We start from the raw sequence: 17,371 nt of genomic DNA on the forward strand, positions 1-17,371 counted from the left end.
CTCTCACTAATTCACTTTGTGATGTATCACTGAGATTATTTAAAAACCCAATACTTTGACCATTAGTCCTCAATATATTCAGCAAGAGACTGGAATTGTGAACAAAGGGTAAACAATGGACCTATTTCCTCATCTTGAATCCATCAATCGCTTTAGCAGAGATCATAGACCTTGAATGTTCTCAATATGGAAAAATTCATTTTATCTGTTTGTCCTGGAAATGCTTTTCTCATAAAAAACTTGTGAGGCAGAGAGGCAGCTTGGCATAGTGGAGAGTGAGACAGTCTTAAAGTTCATGTCTCTATTTGTCTTAAAAGGTATTCTCCTACAAGTTCTCCAAACAGAATTGTACAGAGGACAGCCACAATGTAGAATGACCTTTGAAGAACTGACTGGAGAAACTGGGAATGTTTAGCTAGGAGAAGAAAAGACCTAGTGGGCATAACTTCGATTGTTAATTCTTTTCTTTTTATTACAAACCTAATAAACATCAGTAAACAAATATTTGAATATCGTTGTTGCTGTTGCTGTTCATCCTTCATTTTCTTTTTTTCCTAAATGTTTATGATTGCATTTTATTTTTTAAATTTTTATTTAGTATTTTATTTTCCCCAGTTAATATAAAAACAATTTTTAACATTTGTTTTTAAAACTTTGAGTTCCAAATTCTCTCCTTCCCCACCAAGGGGGGCAAGCAATTTGATATAGTTATATATGTGTAGTCTCATAAAATATATCCGTAATAGTCACGTTGTAAAAGAAAATGTAGACAAAAAAACTCAAAGAAAATAAAATTTAAAAAAGTATGCGTCTATCTGTATTCAGATAACATCAGTTCTTTTTCTGAGGCTGGATAGCATTTTTCATCATAAATTCTTCAGTGCTGTCTTGGATCCTTGTATTACTGAGAATAGCTAAGTCATTCACAGCTGATCATCTTACAATATTGCTGTTACTTTGTATACAGTACATTTCACTTTGCATTAGTTCATGTGAGTCTTTCCAGGTTTTTCTGAGAGCATCCTGCTCATCATTTCTTATAGTGCAAGAGTCTTCCATCACAATTACATACCACAACTTGTTCAGCCATTCCCCAGTTGATGGACATCCCCTCAATTTCTAATTCGTTGCCCCAGAAATAAGCTGCTATAAATATTTTTGTACATATAGGTCTTTTTTTAATCTCTTTTGGGATACAGACCTAGTAGTGGATTGCTAGGTCAAAGGGTATGCATAGTTTATAGCCCTTTGGGCATAGTTCCAAATTGCTATACAGAGAGGTTGAATTAGTTCACAACTCTGACAGTGAATTAATGTCTCATTTTTTCCCACATCCCCCCCCAACATTTGTTATTTACCCTTTCTGTCCTATTAGCCAATCTAATAGGTATGAGGTAATACCTCAGAATTGTTTTAATTTGCATTTCTCCAATCGATAGTGAGTTATTTTTCATATGGCTGTAGATAGTTTTGATTAGTTCACCTGAAAACTGATCATATCTTTTGATCACTTATCAATTGGGGAATGGCTCTTATTTTTATAAATTTGACTCAGTTCTCTATATGTTTGAGAAATGAGGCCTTTATCAGAGAAACTTGCCTCAAACATTTTTTTCACAGTTACTATTGCTAACTGTATTTCCCTCTATCCTATTCTGCCCCCTCATTTATTCTATTCTCTCTCTTTTCACCCTATCCCTCCTCAAAAGTGTTTTGCTCCTGACTATCCCCTCTACTAGTCTGCCCTCACTCCCCCCTTCTTTTATTCCCTTCCCTTCTGACTTTCTTGTAGGATAATATAGATTTCTATACCCAATTAGATGTGTATGCTATTCCCTCTTTGAGCCAATTCTGATGAGAGTAAGATTCACTCACTTTCTTTCATTTCTCCCCTTTTCCCTTCCACTGTAAAAACTTTTTCTTGCCTCCTTTATGCGAGATACTTTACCCCATTCTGCCTCTTTCTCTTTATCCCAGTATATTCCTGTCTCACCCCGTAATTTTATTTTTAGATAAAATCCCTTTATATTCAAATCACACCTGTGCCCTCTGTCTACATATACTCCTTCTAACTACCCTAATAATGAGAAAAGTCTTATGAGTTATAAATATCATCTTCCCATGTAGGAATGTAAACAATTTAGCCTTATTAAGTTCCTTTTTTTTTTTTTTTTTGCTTTGGCAGTCAGGGTTAAGTGACTTGCTCAGGGTCTTGTAACTAGTAAGCGCTCTGTGTCTGAGACCAGATTTGAACTCAAATCCTCCTGATTCCAAGGCCAGAGTTCTATCCACTGTACCACCTAGCTGCCCCTATTAAGTCCCTTATGATTTCCCTTTCCTATTTATCTTTTCATGCTTGTATTTGAAAGTCAAATTTTCTATTCAGCTCTGGTCTTTTCATCAAGAATGCTTGGAAGTTTTTTTCTCTCATTGAATACCCATTTTTCCACCTGAAGGGTTATACTCAGTTTTGTTGGGTGGGTGATTCTTGGTTGTCATCCTAGTTCCTTTGCCCTCTGGAAAATCATATTCCAAGCCCTCTGATACTTTAAGTGGAAGCTGCTAAATCTTGTGTTATCCTGACCGGCTCCAGGATATTTGTATTATTTCTTTCTGACTGCTTGCAATGCTTTCTCCTTGACTTGGGAACTCTGGAATTTGGCTATAATATTTCTGGGAGTTTTCATTTTGGGATCTCTTTCAGGAGGTGATTGGTGGATTCTTTCAATTTCCATTTTGCCCTCTGGTTCTGTCTAGAATATCAGGGCAATTTTTCTTGATAGTTTCTAGAAAGATGATGTCTAGGCTCTTTTTTTGATCATGGCTTTCAGGTAGTCCAGTAATTTTTAAATTCTCTCTCCTGGATCTATTTTCCAGGTCAGTTTATTTTTTTTTTCCAATGAGATATTTCACATTGTATTTTTTTCCATTCTTTTGGTTTTGTTTTATTGTTTCTTGATTTCTCATAAAGTCATTAGCTTCCATTGGCTCCATTCTAATTTTTAAGGAGTTATTTTCTTCAGTGAGCTTTTGGACCTCCTTTTCTATTTGGCCAATTCTGCTTTTTAAGGCATTCTTCTCCTCATTGGCTTTTTGAACCTCTTTTAACATTTGGCCTAGTCTGTTTTTAAGGTATTATTTTCTTCAGTATTTTTTTGTATCTCCTTTACCAAGCTGTTGACTTGTTTTTCATGATTTTCTTGCATCACTCTCATTTTTCTTCACAATTTTTCCTCTACATCTTACTTGATTTTTGAAATCCTTCTTGAGCTCTTCTGTGGTCTGAGACCAATTCATATTTTTCTTGGAGGCTTTGGATGTAGGAGCTTTGACTTTGTTGTCTTCTTCTGAGTGTGTATTTTCTTCTCCCTTGTTACCATAGTAACTTTCTATGGTCAGAGTTTTTTTTTTCTTTCTGTTGTTTGCTCATTTTCCCAGTCTACTACTTGACTTTTAACTCTGTTAAAGCGGGGCTCTGCTTCCGAGGTGGAGGGCCCACTGTCTCAAGATTCAGATGTTTCGGGCAGTTTTCAGAGATACTTCTAGGGACCTGTATATTTTCAGTTCTTCCAAGGTGGTATGATCTAAGGAGAAGTGTTTTCTATTCTCCTGGCCTGGCCTTTGCTCTGGTCTGTGAGCAGCCACAAGCACTGGAACTGTGAGGAGGGTTCCCCGTCCACTGCTGCCACAAGCTCTGGTATATTAGTGCTCCTCCATGCCCTGGGACTGCGACCTAGATCCGAGTACAGACAAAGGAACAGAGACCTGCCCCAGTGCTAGCAAAAAGATCCCTGTAATCTCCTTCTGAGCAGTCGTGGGCTGAGAGCTCCGGAAGCAGCCACTGCCACTGGTGATTCAGTCACTCTCAAGGCCTGCTCCTGGCTTGCTGGGGCTGGGGCTATGCTGCTGTAGCCTGCACTAGACTGTTCCACTCTCACCCAGATGTGGCAGACCTTTCCTGCTGGACTTCTAAGTTGTCTTTAGTGTCTGTGGGCTGAGAGGTCTGGAAACCGCCACTGCTGCCAGTGATTCGGTTGCCCTGAAGACTGCTCTGGATTTGCTGGGCCGGGCCTGTGCCGGTGTGGCCTGGTCTGGACCACATTCCTGTATCACCCTGGTGCAACATAACTCTACTGCTGACCTTCCAAGTTGTCTTGGGTTGGACATTTGTTTCACTCTGTCTTTTTGTGGGTTCTGTTGTTTTACAATTTGTTTAGAGTAATTTTTAAAAGATATTTGGAGGGGTTTGGGGGAGAGCTTAGGGGAGTCCCTGACTTTACTCTGCCATCTTGGCTCTACTGCTCATCCTTCATTTTCAAAGAGAACCAATGATATCACAGGGTGATGTCTTGACTTGTGCATGAATTGGATTAAAGTGAGATAGAATTGCACAAAATCATCACCTCACTCTTGGAAATCCAGTGGCAGGACAAAAGTCAAGACAACAGGTGATGTCCTGGGATACAGTGGATGACCTTGGCATCTTCAATGTCTGATCAAGCACTAAGCACTCCACTGTGCCTGTTTTAGCTGCCTTCGTGGTCACTGAAACAAACTGTTCTCAAACGTTCATTCTGCTGGGGAATACTTGGGGTAGATATCCCCCTAACTCACCAATAGGTTTGAGCCCTTTTGGTTACCCTTAATCTGATTTAGCTCATCTGCATGGTTTTTAACCAGGATGTGGCCACTGAGCACACTACAGCTTTTTGGAGCCACAGGTGAGAGTTGAGTGCCAGGTAGACACCAAAAGTGGAGAAGCAGCCCTAAAAAGGGCTTGGCGAGTCCTCACATCAGAGGAGTTAGTACTCCCTGAGAACTCTATTCACCCCAAATATTTCAACATATAAAGAACAAGGAAGAAGATTGCATATGAAATGGCGAGTTTCATATACAGTTAAAACTTTATATTAAATTTAAAATGATAGCACAACTGTCTTACTTCTTTGTGTCCCTTTCTGAAGTAACTTCTCTTTTTTGCATTTTTTAAAAGATGTTTGATCAACTCTCTTTTCTTTCTTTTACTCTTTTTCCCCCTAAGAAGGTAGGCTAGAGCCTACTCACTAATTCAATTGCCCCATCTAAACAGACATCCTTTCTTTTAATAAAAAAAGTATAGTCAATTAAAATAAGTATACACATTGGCCATATATGAAAATGTGTATTTCATTCTGTACTTCCAGTTTATCACTTCTCTGCCAAAAGGTGGAAAATATGCTTCATTAGGCTTCTGAAGCCATGATTTATCATCACATTGTTTAGAGTCCTTTAGTCTTTCAAAGTCAATTTTATTTATATTACTGCATAAATTGGTTCTGTTCATTTCACTCTGCATCTGTTCAAATAAAACTTGTCAAGTTTCTCTAAATCCATCATATTCTTCAGTTCTTATGATACAGTAATATCCTATTACAATTGCATATCCTAATTTGTTCATCACTTTCCCAACTGATGGATACTTTGTTTCTAGTTCTATGTTACAGCAAAAAGTGCTACTCTAAATATTTTGTCCTTTCCCTTTGCTTTTGACTTCCTCGGGGCATATGCCTAGTAGTAGTATTATTGAGATAAAGGGTATTTACACAGTTTAATGACTGTATAATTCCACATTGTTTTCCATAATGGTTGGACCAATTTACAATTCCACTAACAGATCTGATGGGTGTTGTTCAGTTGTTCAAACCGGTGTTACTCTTACTTTAGTGATAAAGAGGTGGTTTTTTTTCCCCCAATATGGCTGTTGATAGTTTATATTTCTTCTTTTGAGTATCCTTTGACCATTAATCTATTGGGCAATGACTGACATCCTCAACTCTTCACTTTTCCTCTCCTCCATAATTCCAAGTCTTGTCACATCTAACTTTACATCATCTCTTTCACATATCCCCTTTTCTCTTATCATACAGTTAACACTAATTTGGGCCCTTATCACCTCTCACCTGAACTATTACAATAGCATCCTAATGGTTTCCCTGCTTCCAGTCTCTCCTCTTTTCAAACTGTTTTTCACAGAGTTGCCAAAATAATTTTCTTAAAGTAAGTCTGATTGTGTCCCTTTCATACTCAAGAATTATTACTGGATGCCTATTGCCTACATGATACAATATAAACTTTTCATTTTGGCATTAACTATCCTTAGCAATCTGGCTCCAACCTACTTTGCTAGATATTTTTCATTACTCCCCTTCATTGCCTACAAATTGCAGCAAATTAATCTACTTGACGTTCCCCAAAGCTAACATTTCATCTTCTCCTCAACACCTCTGTCCCATATTTCTGGAATGCACTACCTTCTGACCTCTGCCTCGTAGATTATTTAGCTTCATGCCAAGCTCACTTTCTACAGGAAGCCTTTCTTAATCCCCTTAGTTTGCAGTGTTCTGTTGCTCCTCAAACTATATCGAACTTATTGCTCTGTATAAATGTTGTGAATCCACTATAGAAAATATCGTTCAGGATGGAGACCGTATTTTATCTGGTATTTATATTTCCAGCTATCGATGGTTTATATTGCCTTGTACATAGTGGGCAATTAAAAATGCTTTTTGTTGACATGTTATTTGCCTTCAGGGTTTTGAGGGTCTGTAACATGGAAGAGTAATAAGACTCATTCTGTTTGGAACCATAAAGAATGGGTTGATGTTGAAAAAGGAGAATCTATTAGGTTTGACAATTAGGAAAAATTCTTAATACCGAGGGTACTCCCAAAGTAGAATTTAGACTTGATATTACAAACAAATTTCTCACAATTAGAACTATCCCAAAGGAGAATAAGCTGCCTCTGGAGGTAGCTGGTTCCCTTTCATCGTAGGTATACCAGGTATGCTAGGTGTTCCCTTGTTAGGTATGCTATGAAGGAGATTATCTCATTACAAGTTGGACCAGATGGCCACTAAAGTTCTGAGATTGGTGGAAATAGACTCTTTCACCCACACTCCCAGGGTTTCCCACCAGCAACCATAGGGTTTCTGTGGCAGTCAAGGTTTAATGTGAGAAGAATTTTTTAGTGTATGGCTTTCTAGCTAATATTCATTCTGATGGATAATGAAATTTTGAAAACAAATTACTGAAAGAGGTGCTAGAATTGGCAGCAATCAATAAACTCATAGAGGTTACTAGAGGAGATGAAGCAAAAGTTTGGGAAAGAACATAAGGTACTGCTGGTGTGAAGGCTTTTTCAGGGACAGAGAAGAAAGAGAAGGCATACCCTCCATCAGGGTCAGGAGAGAGCCTGTTCTGACCCAGTCCTCACTTTCCAGTGATAAGACTGCAAAGATAAAGCTGAGTATCCAAGCTGGTGGTGGTGGTAGTGGTGGGGCAGAGTCAAGGTAGGAAGGGTCAGAGGTGTGGCCAGAGTGGAGTGGTCATGGAAGAAAATCAGCTACTGGAGAAATCAAGTCTGAATTCAAATTTTGGCAGTTACCTTGGAGAAGGAGCCAGAGACCCATTGAGTTGCCCTGGCTCCTGAGCTCCTAAATTGACTTGAGTGGGGCACTTGGGGAGGCTGAGTGAGAAATCTGATGTGAGAGTTGGGTCATGAATGGGAAAGCTTTGGGGACATTTGCTAAATTCAACTTTTGGGACTCTTGCAGCTCCTTTTGGGCATGGCTGATTTGTATTGCATTTGGGAACTCCTGAGTTTGGGAATTACATATAGATTGGTCTAGCTCTAGGAGAGGTTGTGAGTGTGGAGCCCATGTGCTAGTTCTTTTGAATATTCCCTTTATTTATCATCAGTAAAGACAATTTACACCTAAGACATGCTTTTGTACTATGTTCCTTGTGATTAGAGTTCACTGAAATATAGCAGAACAGGATGAAGGGTGTAGTTTCCTAGTTGATTGACATTTGAGGTGAGACTCTAATTAGATAAATCCATACTGACCCACACCACCTGGACTAATGAGGCAAGTACTGCTGCCCGCAAAAGGGGCAGAGCTGGGGGAGAAAGGTAGCAGCAATCTGAGAAATATAGAGAACTTACTCCAAGGACCAACTAGGAAACTACACCCTTCATCCACACTCACAACCTCTCCTAGAGCAAAGGTCTCCAGGCAATATCCACAGATTGTGGCCTCTTATAGATAGCAAACTGGGTCGACCGACCTAACTCCCTGATATTTGAATTATTTATATGTATAGATGACAAGACTCTGTGTCTGAAGACAGTCATGCTTCAGTGGCTGTTGAGATGTTAAGAGAGAAAGAACTGATACTTTTCCTACCATTAAATTTGATATATCGCTAAAGTTCTGTCCTGTGAATACATGTGGCAACCAAAATTAACCTAGGTCTTTACTGGGGCTGACAACTAACAAAAAGGATCATAATGATTCTCAGTATTTAGCGCACGGCACATTTTGTTGTTGTTGTTGTTCCATTGTTCCGTTGTGTCCAACTCTTTGTGACCCTGTGGACCATATCACACCAATGTTGTCCATGAGGTTTTCTTGGCAAAGAGAGTGGTTTGCCATTTCCTTCAGGCAGGCAGAGGTTAAGTGACTTTCCCAGGGTTACACAGCTAGAAATGAGGCTGAATCTGAACTCAAATCTTCCTGACTTCAGGCTCAGCTCTCTAACCACTGAACCACCTGGCTGCCTCACATAGCACATAGTAAGCCCTGACTAAATGCTTTTTCATACATTCATTCATCTTATAGACAAACAAGTGAAATAGTAAATGAAAACTTTGGCATGTCTTTGGGAAGAGTGGCAGACAGAGAATGACACAAACAAGTCATCTCACTCCAGGTTAAGATAAAAGATTATAAAGACATAGCCAAAGTCAGTTTTCTTCATGAACCTGAGACTTAGATCTGCCACTGACTTTGTATCTACTTCCTTGAGCAGTCTATCTGTGTCATCCCTGAGTCATACTTTGCATTAACAGGCAATGAGGTCCTGGCACACAGCCAGGGTACCATCACTGAATGGATGCTCTTCTGAATTGGACATGCTATATGGCGCACAGTCAAGAACTGGTTTCTTAGCCACTCAGGAGAATAAAACTGAAGGGACCAACTGCAGATGAAACAGGCAGAAGAAAGGCTTTTAAGGGCACAGTAATCATAGCTGAGCATCAATGAATCAAAGTGTGCTGAATATTAGGAAAGAGTAACAGGAGGCGGGCCAGCTAGGGGAGGAGTAATAAAGACCAGGCGGCTCCTTTTGAGCAAAGGAATTCATAAGATTAAAAGGCAAAACCACAAAAGACAGGTTCTAGGAAGAACCACAAACCAAAGAACTGTTTTCACATGTACATAATCACGTGTCTGTCCTGAGACAAGAGAGGAATCTGGGACTTGGAGGACTCAGAATGTGCCGAGGCTGTATCTAAACTAGGTAATGGGCCAGGTAGGTAGACAGGAACATGGGAGCACAAACCGAAGGTCTGGGAAAAAACGGTGAGTCAGAAACCAGGTAGACAGACACGCAGAAAGCAAAGGGTGTATAGTTAATTGCAGGTTAAGACAAGATTGGTCAGAGACTAGACAGGGAGCCAAGTACAAGGAAGACCCAGCTGCCCAAGGACAAGTTAAATCTGATAGTCAGTAGTCCAGATGAGCAGTTAAGAAGAGTCTAATGGTAGCTATCTCTAGGGCAGGGGAGGGGAGGGGAGGGAAGAAAAAAGGGAAAAAAAGAAATTTACATGATAACTTTGTTATATATTTAAAAGGAGTAGCAAGTTGTTCATGTGCAATTCCACGTGCAATCATCTTTTCTATTATACTGTTATAAGAATGCTTGTTTTATTCCATAAATTAAAAATTAAATATTTTTTTAAAAGAAGGAGGCAAAGGAATCAAGGAAAGCTTTAACTAAGGTAGGGTGGATTCGGCTTTGATCAAGGTGGTCCAAAATGCACAGGATGCTGAAACCCACTCCTGGTCCGTTAACTGCATAGAAATAACTGAGCTCAGAACCTAATTCATAAGAATAATTTGCCAAAACAGGAAGCTACCAGTTGATACACACATATCTTCCCCCAAGCAATGATCCTGCTCTCCCTCAGGTTGCAAACTTCCTAGAGGTGATTTTGAGATATCCTGGGGTCTTCACCCATAGCAGTCAACCTCACTCCTCCTCTATTCAACATTTAAGTGGGTATTTTGTGCCATTAACCCCAACCATATTTTGTGAAAAAATGTGTAGTTATGGCTCTGGGATCCTGAAAAGTGTGTAGAAGGGAAAAAATGCAAGATGAAAGAACCAAAATAGAATACATTTTGAGGGATTCTCATGTCACAGCTAAGAATTTAATAACAAACATTAAGTGCCTAGTTGGTACAAATCACTGGTGATAAATATAAACAAAGCAGTCTCTATCCTTGAGGTGTTTATATTTATCTTTGGATAGAAGGTGATATAGGTGTTGTTTAGTCACATTTGACTCTTCATGATGCCATTTAGGGTTTTCTTGGCCAAGATACTGGAGTGATTTGCCATTTCCTTATCCAGCTGATTTTATAGATGAGGAAACTGAGGCAAACATGGTGAAGTGACTTGCCTAGGGTCACACAGCTAGTAAGTGTCTGAGGATGGATTTGAACTCATGTCTTCCTGACTCTACCTAGCTTCCCTTGATCAAACTACATAAGATCTACTAACAATTTAGAGTTATTGGTCTGACTATACCACCCCCCCCATGATCCTTAAGGAACATACCACTCAATACCAAAAGAACACAGCAGCAGGACCCCAGATAAGATAAGTCAGGACAATTTAAGGCCTCAACAGTCCCACTAGAAGTTCCCAGAACTTGTGCATAACTCAAAGACCCAATTTGAGGACTAAAGAAAGAAGAATGAGTAAGTAAACAAAGAAACAAACAAACAAACAAAAAAGGAGGTATTATGATGCCAGGGATGGCCAAGACACAAAACCAGGAGAGGAGAAAAATTCCAAAATACTTATAAGTAAAGCCTCAAAGAAAATTTCACCTTGGCCAGAAGTTCAATTAGAATTCCTAGAAGAAATTAAAAAAGAATTGTATTTCTTTAAGAGTTAAAAATGGGGGCAGCTAGGTGGTGCAGGAGATAGAGCACTGGCCCTGGAGTCAGGAGGATCTGACTTCAAATCTGGCCTCAGACACTTAACTAGCTGTGTGTGACCCTGGGCAAGTCACTCAACCCCCACTGCCTCAAAAAAAAAAATAATAAAGATGAAATGAGAGTGCTAAAGGAAAGAATTTGAAAAAGAAATGAGAGCTAGGGAGGATAAAGAATTAGAACAAGATGTACAAAATCTTACCCAAGTAACGGACTCCTTAAAAATCAGGCTGGACCAAACTGAAGTCAATGACTTCGTGAGAAAACGAGAAATATTAAAAACAAAGTCTAAAGATTGAATAAAAAGAAAATATGGTCTATGAATAACGAGAGCTTCAGAAAAACTTGGGAACTCATACGAATTTATATGAGCTAAGTGAGGTGAGCAGAACCAGGAGAATAATTTATATTATAACATCTCTATTTTTAAAACGAACAATTCTGAAAGATTTAAAAACTGATCAACAAAGTAATCAAACATGATTCCAGAATCCCATGATGAAGAATGCTGTCCATCTCGCGACAGAAAAGTGATGGACCAATAGACAGAATGAGAGAAACATTTTTGGACATGGCCAATGTGGGAATTTGTTTTGCTTGGCTACGCTTATTTCTTACTAGAGTTCTGTATTTTTTCCCTCCCTCCTCCTGTGGGAGAAAGGTGGAAAAGAGAAGAAATAAATACTTGTTAATTTAAAAAAAGAGAAAAGAAATAGTGATGTAAAAAGAAAGAAAGAAATATGCACCAATAATTTGTAGAATTGACTGCACAAAACCTGGCATCACCATAGAGTTTTAAAATTGCTATCATTCCTAGGGCCTTTGCTCTCCTTTTCAGCTTGGCAGAGAGCCTGGAGGGCCCCTTTATCCTGAATCACACCAGACAATCACTCTCACACACTTGAAATTCACTCAGGCATACTTCAATTGTTTGGTTTTTTTTCTTGTGGTGGAAAACTCACATGTTGGTACTGAGCTTGGTATTCAAGGGCATACAAGGTCACTGACTGAAATTCCAATCACATTCCAAATCCATGAGCAAAGCCCTTTGGGGGTGCTCACTTACGGTTATAATAAAGTAAATGTAAATGTCTGTTTGAAAAGTGTGTTTAACTTTGTTCAAAATAGTTCGTCCTTTGCAAGGTCCTTTCAAGAAGATCATTTCTAGAGCAAGCTATCTGAAGACACTATCTCAAGTCAGTCATTAGAATCAATAGGCTTTACAAAAACAAACAAATATTGTATGCAAATCTGCCTCTTAACTACCTGTGTGACCTTCAGTTAGTCCCTTAACCTCTCTGAGTCCACAGAGTTCTTATCCAGAAAATGTTGGGACGGAACGAGATAGACCTTCAAGGACCCTTCAAATTCATAATCCGCAATCCTAAATTAGACCTAGTGCTAACTAAAGAAGTTAATAGCAGGTGAAGAAAGTAGAAAATATCTCCTTTTGATTAGAAAAAGGAGCAATGTGTGTTTTCACACTCTCAGGGGTGTATGTCTCTTTTTCCAGCTCAACCGGGGCCAGCATTATCTCCTGCCTGGAATATTGCAATAGCATTCAAACTGGTTCCCCATTCTTACCTCCCCACTCCATTCACATTTCATATTACTGCCAGGTTAATCTCCTTTATTCATAAAACTGATTATCTCATTCCTCTGCTCAAAACCCTTCATTGACTTGTTATTAGCTCCTTCCCCAGATTTCCAAAATCCTTAGGTTGACATTCAAGGCCTTCCACAATGGGGGACCACCTTACTTTACCAAGCTTCTCTCACTTTAGTCCCCTGCAGGCATACTGTACTCCAATAAATCTGGACTACTTGCCATCTCCCTTCAAATCTCCTTTTTACAGCTCTGTGCCTTTTCTTTTTTTGTTTCCTAAGCCTGGAAAACATTGCTTCTTCTCTGCCTATCCTAATTCATCCTTCAATATTCAATGCAAATGCTAATTTCTCCATGAAGCTTTCACTGATATTCCCAGTCAGATATAATAAGACAATAGCTGACGTATTTTAACCAAATCACGTATCTCACAGCCTTAACCATGCTGTGCATCTCAGCTCAGGAATAGTCATCAAATCAATACTGTCATTCCTCCTCCATGCCTCTATTCACCATCTCTGTGATTTCTGAAGCTCAAATACCCCAATGGCCACCATTCTCTTTATCTGTTATCTCCCCCCAGAAACACAAAATCCCTGAGTGATCCCTGATGACTTCTTTATTTACTTGGCGTGTAGGAATCTCCAATAATACTGTTGCTTACATTCATTCACCCATTCAAAGTGCTTTCTTTGTGCTATAGGTAGGGGGCAGCTAGGCGGTGCAGTGGATAGAGCATCAAGCCTAGAGTCAAGAAGACATCTTTCTGAATTCAAATCTGGCCTCAGATACTTCCTTGATGTGTGATCTTGGGCAAGTCACTTGATCCTTTGGCCTCAGTTTCCTCATCTGTAAAATAAGCTAGAGTAGGAAATGGCAGATCATGCTAGGATCTTTGCCAAGAAAACCCCAAAGTGGGTCACAAAGAGTGGGATCTGAGTCAAAATGACTGAAGAACAACAAAATCACGCTCCTCAAAACTACAATCTTAATGTGACTTTCTCAGGAGTCATGTCTTTTTAGAGTGTATGTCTCTGCTCCCCTCACCTATGCCCCTACAACTTTTTTGAACTGATTTTCTGACTGATGGATAGGATGTTTTCTTCTGAGTGACAGTTCAGTTCCTTGGTGCCTGGAATGATGGAGGTGCAAGAAAGGAAATGCCTGGGGCAGCTAGGTGACACAGTGGATAGGGCACCAGTCCTGGAGTCAGGAGGACCTGAGTTCAAATATGGCCTCAGACACTGGCTAGCTGGGTGACCTTGGGCAAGTCACTTACCCCCAATTGCCTTTAAAAAAAAATAAGTTTATAGGGACAGCTAGGTGGTGTAATGGATAGAGCACTGGCCCTGAAGTCAGGAGGACCTGAGTTCAAATCTGGTCTCAGACCAAACATTTGGCACTTACTAGATGTGTGACCCTGGGCAAGTCACTTAACCCCAATTGCCTAAAAATAAAAAAAAAATTAAAAAAATAAAAGAAAGGAAATTCCTCTCTCTGCCCCAAGAGGTAAAGGTATTCGCTTAGTTCCCTGCGGGCTAAATTTGTAACAAAAATTCTTTCCTCTTTTGTCGAGAAGCAGGTCAGCAGGATCAGTCCCCACTATCTATTTTTTCTTCATTTTTTTGGCTAAGCTGGACCTAGGACAACAACCTAATTTCCTCCTATTTTCAGGATTCTTGTGTTCTTCATAGCTTTAATCCGACTGTTAAAAATGCTAGTTTCATGGGGCAGCTAGGTGGCAAGTGGATAGAGCACTGGCCCTGGAGTCAGAAGGACCCGAGTTCAGATCTGGCCTCGGACCAAATATTTGACACTTAATAGCTGTGTGACCCTGGGCAAGTCACTTAATCTCAATAGCCTAAAAATAAAAAAATAAAATAAAATGCTAGTTTCAAGCTATAGACGCTCTCTGGATGGATTTGTACGTTTCTAAAGAGCTGGAAGTGTAGAACACTGCGCTCCAGAATTCACCTAGATAAGATGGTCTAGGTGGGGTAAATTTTTGGCAGAAGTCAGCAATGACCTTCAAAGACTCAGCTTCAAACGACTGGAAAAAAGCCTGGATCTCCCCTGTAACTGGTTATTACTAATCATTTCTCTCAGAAGGTTGTAACAATAATCCAGTTAATAATTGTGCACCACCTGCAACTATCCAAGATGGGAAGCACAATGGGGTTGACAAGGATTTCTTTACTTATGGTGAAGTAGTGACTTACGGCTGCAATTCAAGAAGTCGAGATCGACTTTCACTTATTGGAGATGGCACCATTTTTTTGTGATAAAGATGGAGAATGGAATAAGTCGCCTCCTAAATGTAAAGAAGTCAGATGTAAAACTCCAAAAGTTGACGATGCAATCCAGATAACAGGATTTGGATCCTTTCATACTTAGAAGGACACAATTGATTTCGAATGTAAAGATGGTTATATCTTTAAAAGTAACAGCAGAATTACCTGTGAAGCTGATAATAATTGGAGCCCTGCACTTCCAGTGTGTCATGCAGAACCTCCCAGTAAAGAACCACCTGTCTCAAGTCAACCAGGGCCTCCGCTTCCTCCTAATAAAGAACCACAGGGACTAAGTGTCGGCATCATTATCGTGATAGTTCTTATTGCAGGTATCGTATTTGCAATAATCATCTTTATCATTTATCATCAGTACAACAAGAAAAATAGGCACATACACAACTGATGAAATTCACAAAGAAGAAACACATTTAAATTCTCTTACTAAAGAAGACATCTTAATGAAAGAAAGGTTTACTTAAATCATTAAAAGGGAAAATGCAATGATTCCTGTTAGTGCTGATTACAAAGCTTTCCTGGAACAAGGGAACCATTCGGAGGAAAGCAAATATATGGTTTCAGTAAATTAATGTAACCACCAAAAAAAAAAAGAGTTGGAAATGTTTTCTAAATTCTCAGTACTTGTTAGTCCTTGTTAAAGATCTCTCTCACTAGTAACATCGATTCTATGTAGTTCAGCCAGCCAAGAAATCTATTGCCCAGTACCTAAGGATTATTTGTTCTAACAGTAATGTATTTTACTATTCTGATATATTAAAAAGATTATTCACTGCAACAGGTTGGATTTATACAAAGAATGGTTCAAGGTTTAAAAAATTGTAGACGTAATAGGTCTTGATAACAGAAGCAATAAAAATTACATGATTGTATCAATAGATATAGAAGACTGAAAAATGTAGCACTCATTTATATTAAAACACTAAACATGATAGTAATAAGTGGGCCTTTTCTTTATATGATAAAGAGTAGCATAAAGAGCTAGCAATATTTGTAATAGAAATGAACCTTGAGTAAGATCAGTGGTAAAGCAAAGATGGTCACTATCACTACTATTTTTGATATAGCTCTTAAAATGCTAACTTTAGCAATAAGGCAAGAATAAAGAATTAGGGGAATAACCATAGTTAAACAGGAGGGAAAATATCTCTATTCATAATAATATGATAGTTCACTTAGAGAATCTTAGAGATTCAATGAAAAAAGTAATCAAAATACTTAGTAACAAGTAATGGAGCAGAATGAAAAATAAACCCACACAATAAAATCAATCTTTTTTTTATACTTCTAACAAAACCCAGAAGAAAGAGCTAGAAAAAGAAATTCCATTCAAAATAACTAAAAAAATGTGCAAAATATCTGAGGTTCAATATCTGTCTACCAAGACAGAACCAAGACTAATTTGACTACAATAACAAAAAAGCTTTTAACAAAGTAAAAGATGACAAAGAATTGGAGAGATATTCATTATTCATGTCTGGGCCATGCTAATATTTATAAATCAATTGAAATATTTAATGCTGTATCAACCAAACTACTGAGCGGTTACTTTATATAACTAGATAAAATAATAACAAAATTTATCTGAAGAAACAAAAACTAAGAACCTCTAGGTTAATAATAAAAAAGTAGGAACAAAAAAGAACAAAGGAGAACCAGATTTCAAATTATATTATGGATTAGTAATCATCAAAGCTATATGGTGTTGATTAAAAGATAGAAAAGTTGATCAGTGAAACATACCAGGTAAGCAAGACCAGAAGTAACCAAACAGAGTAGCCTAGTGTTAGATAAACCCTTGCATAACAAATGCTGGGGTGAAGATTCTCTAATTGCTGGGAAAACTGGAAAATAGTATGGCAGAAACTAGGCATAGACCAACATCTTATACCATGTACCAAAATAAAGTCAAAATGGGTTCATGATTTAGATATAAAGGCTGATACTATAAGCAAACTGGGAGAGTAAGGAATAGTTTACCTGTCAGATTTATGGAGAATGGAAGAATTTATGACCAAACAAGAAATAGAGAACATTATGAAATGCAAAATGGATAATTTTGATTACTTTTGAAAAGTTTTTGTACAAACAAAGCAAATGCAACCAAGATTAGGAGAGAAGCAGAAAACTGGGAAAGAATTTTTCATAACCAGTGTCTTTGATAAAGGCTTCATTTCTAAAATATATAGAGAACTGAGTCAAATTTATAAGAATACAAGACATTCCTCAAATGATAAATGGTCAAAGGTTATGAACAGGCAGTTTTCAGAGGAAGAAATTAAAGCTATCTATAGTCATATGAAAAAAATGCTCTAAATCATTATTGAGTAGAGAAATGCAAATTAAAACAACCCTGAGGTACCATATCACACCTATCAGATTGACTAATGTGACAAAACAGGAAAATTATA

The 17,371-nt window shown here is 38.5% G+C and overlaps 1 pseudogene; it reads left to right on the forward strand.

The window, feature by feature from the left end:
• The first annotated feature begins 4,681 nt into the window (after nucleotides 1-4,681).
• LOC114053838 lies at nucleotides 4,682-15,348 on the forward strand (annotated as a pseudogene).
• The last annotated feature ends 2,023 nt before the right edge of the window (nucleotides 15,349-17,371 follow it).

The sequence above is a fragment of the Vombatus ursinus genome, unplaced genomic scaffold, assembly GCF_900497805.2.
Source record: "Vombatus ursinus unplaced genomic scaffold, bare-nosed wombat genome assembly UNPS02014812.1, whole genome shotgun sequence".
NCBI lineage: Eukaryota > Metazoa > Chordata > Mammalia > Diprotodontia > Vombatidae > Vombatus > Vombatus ursinus.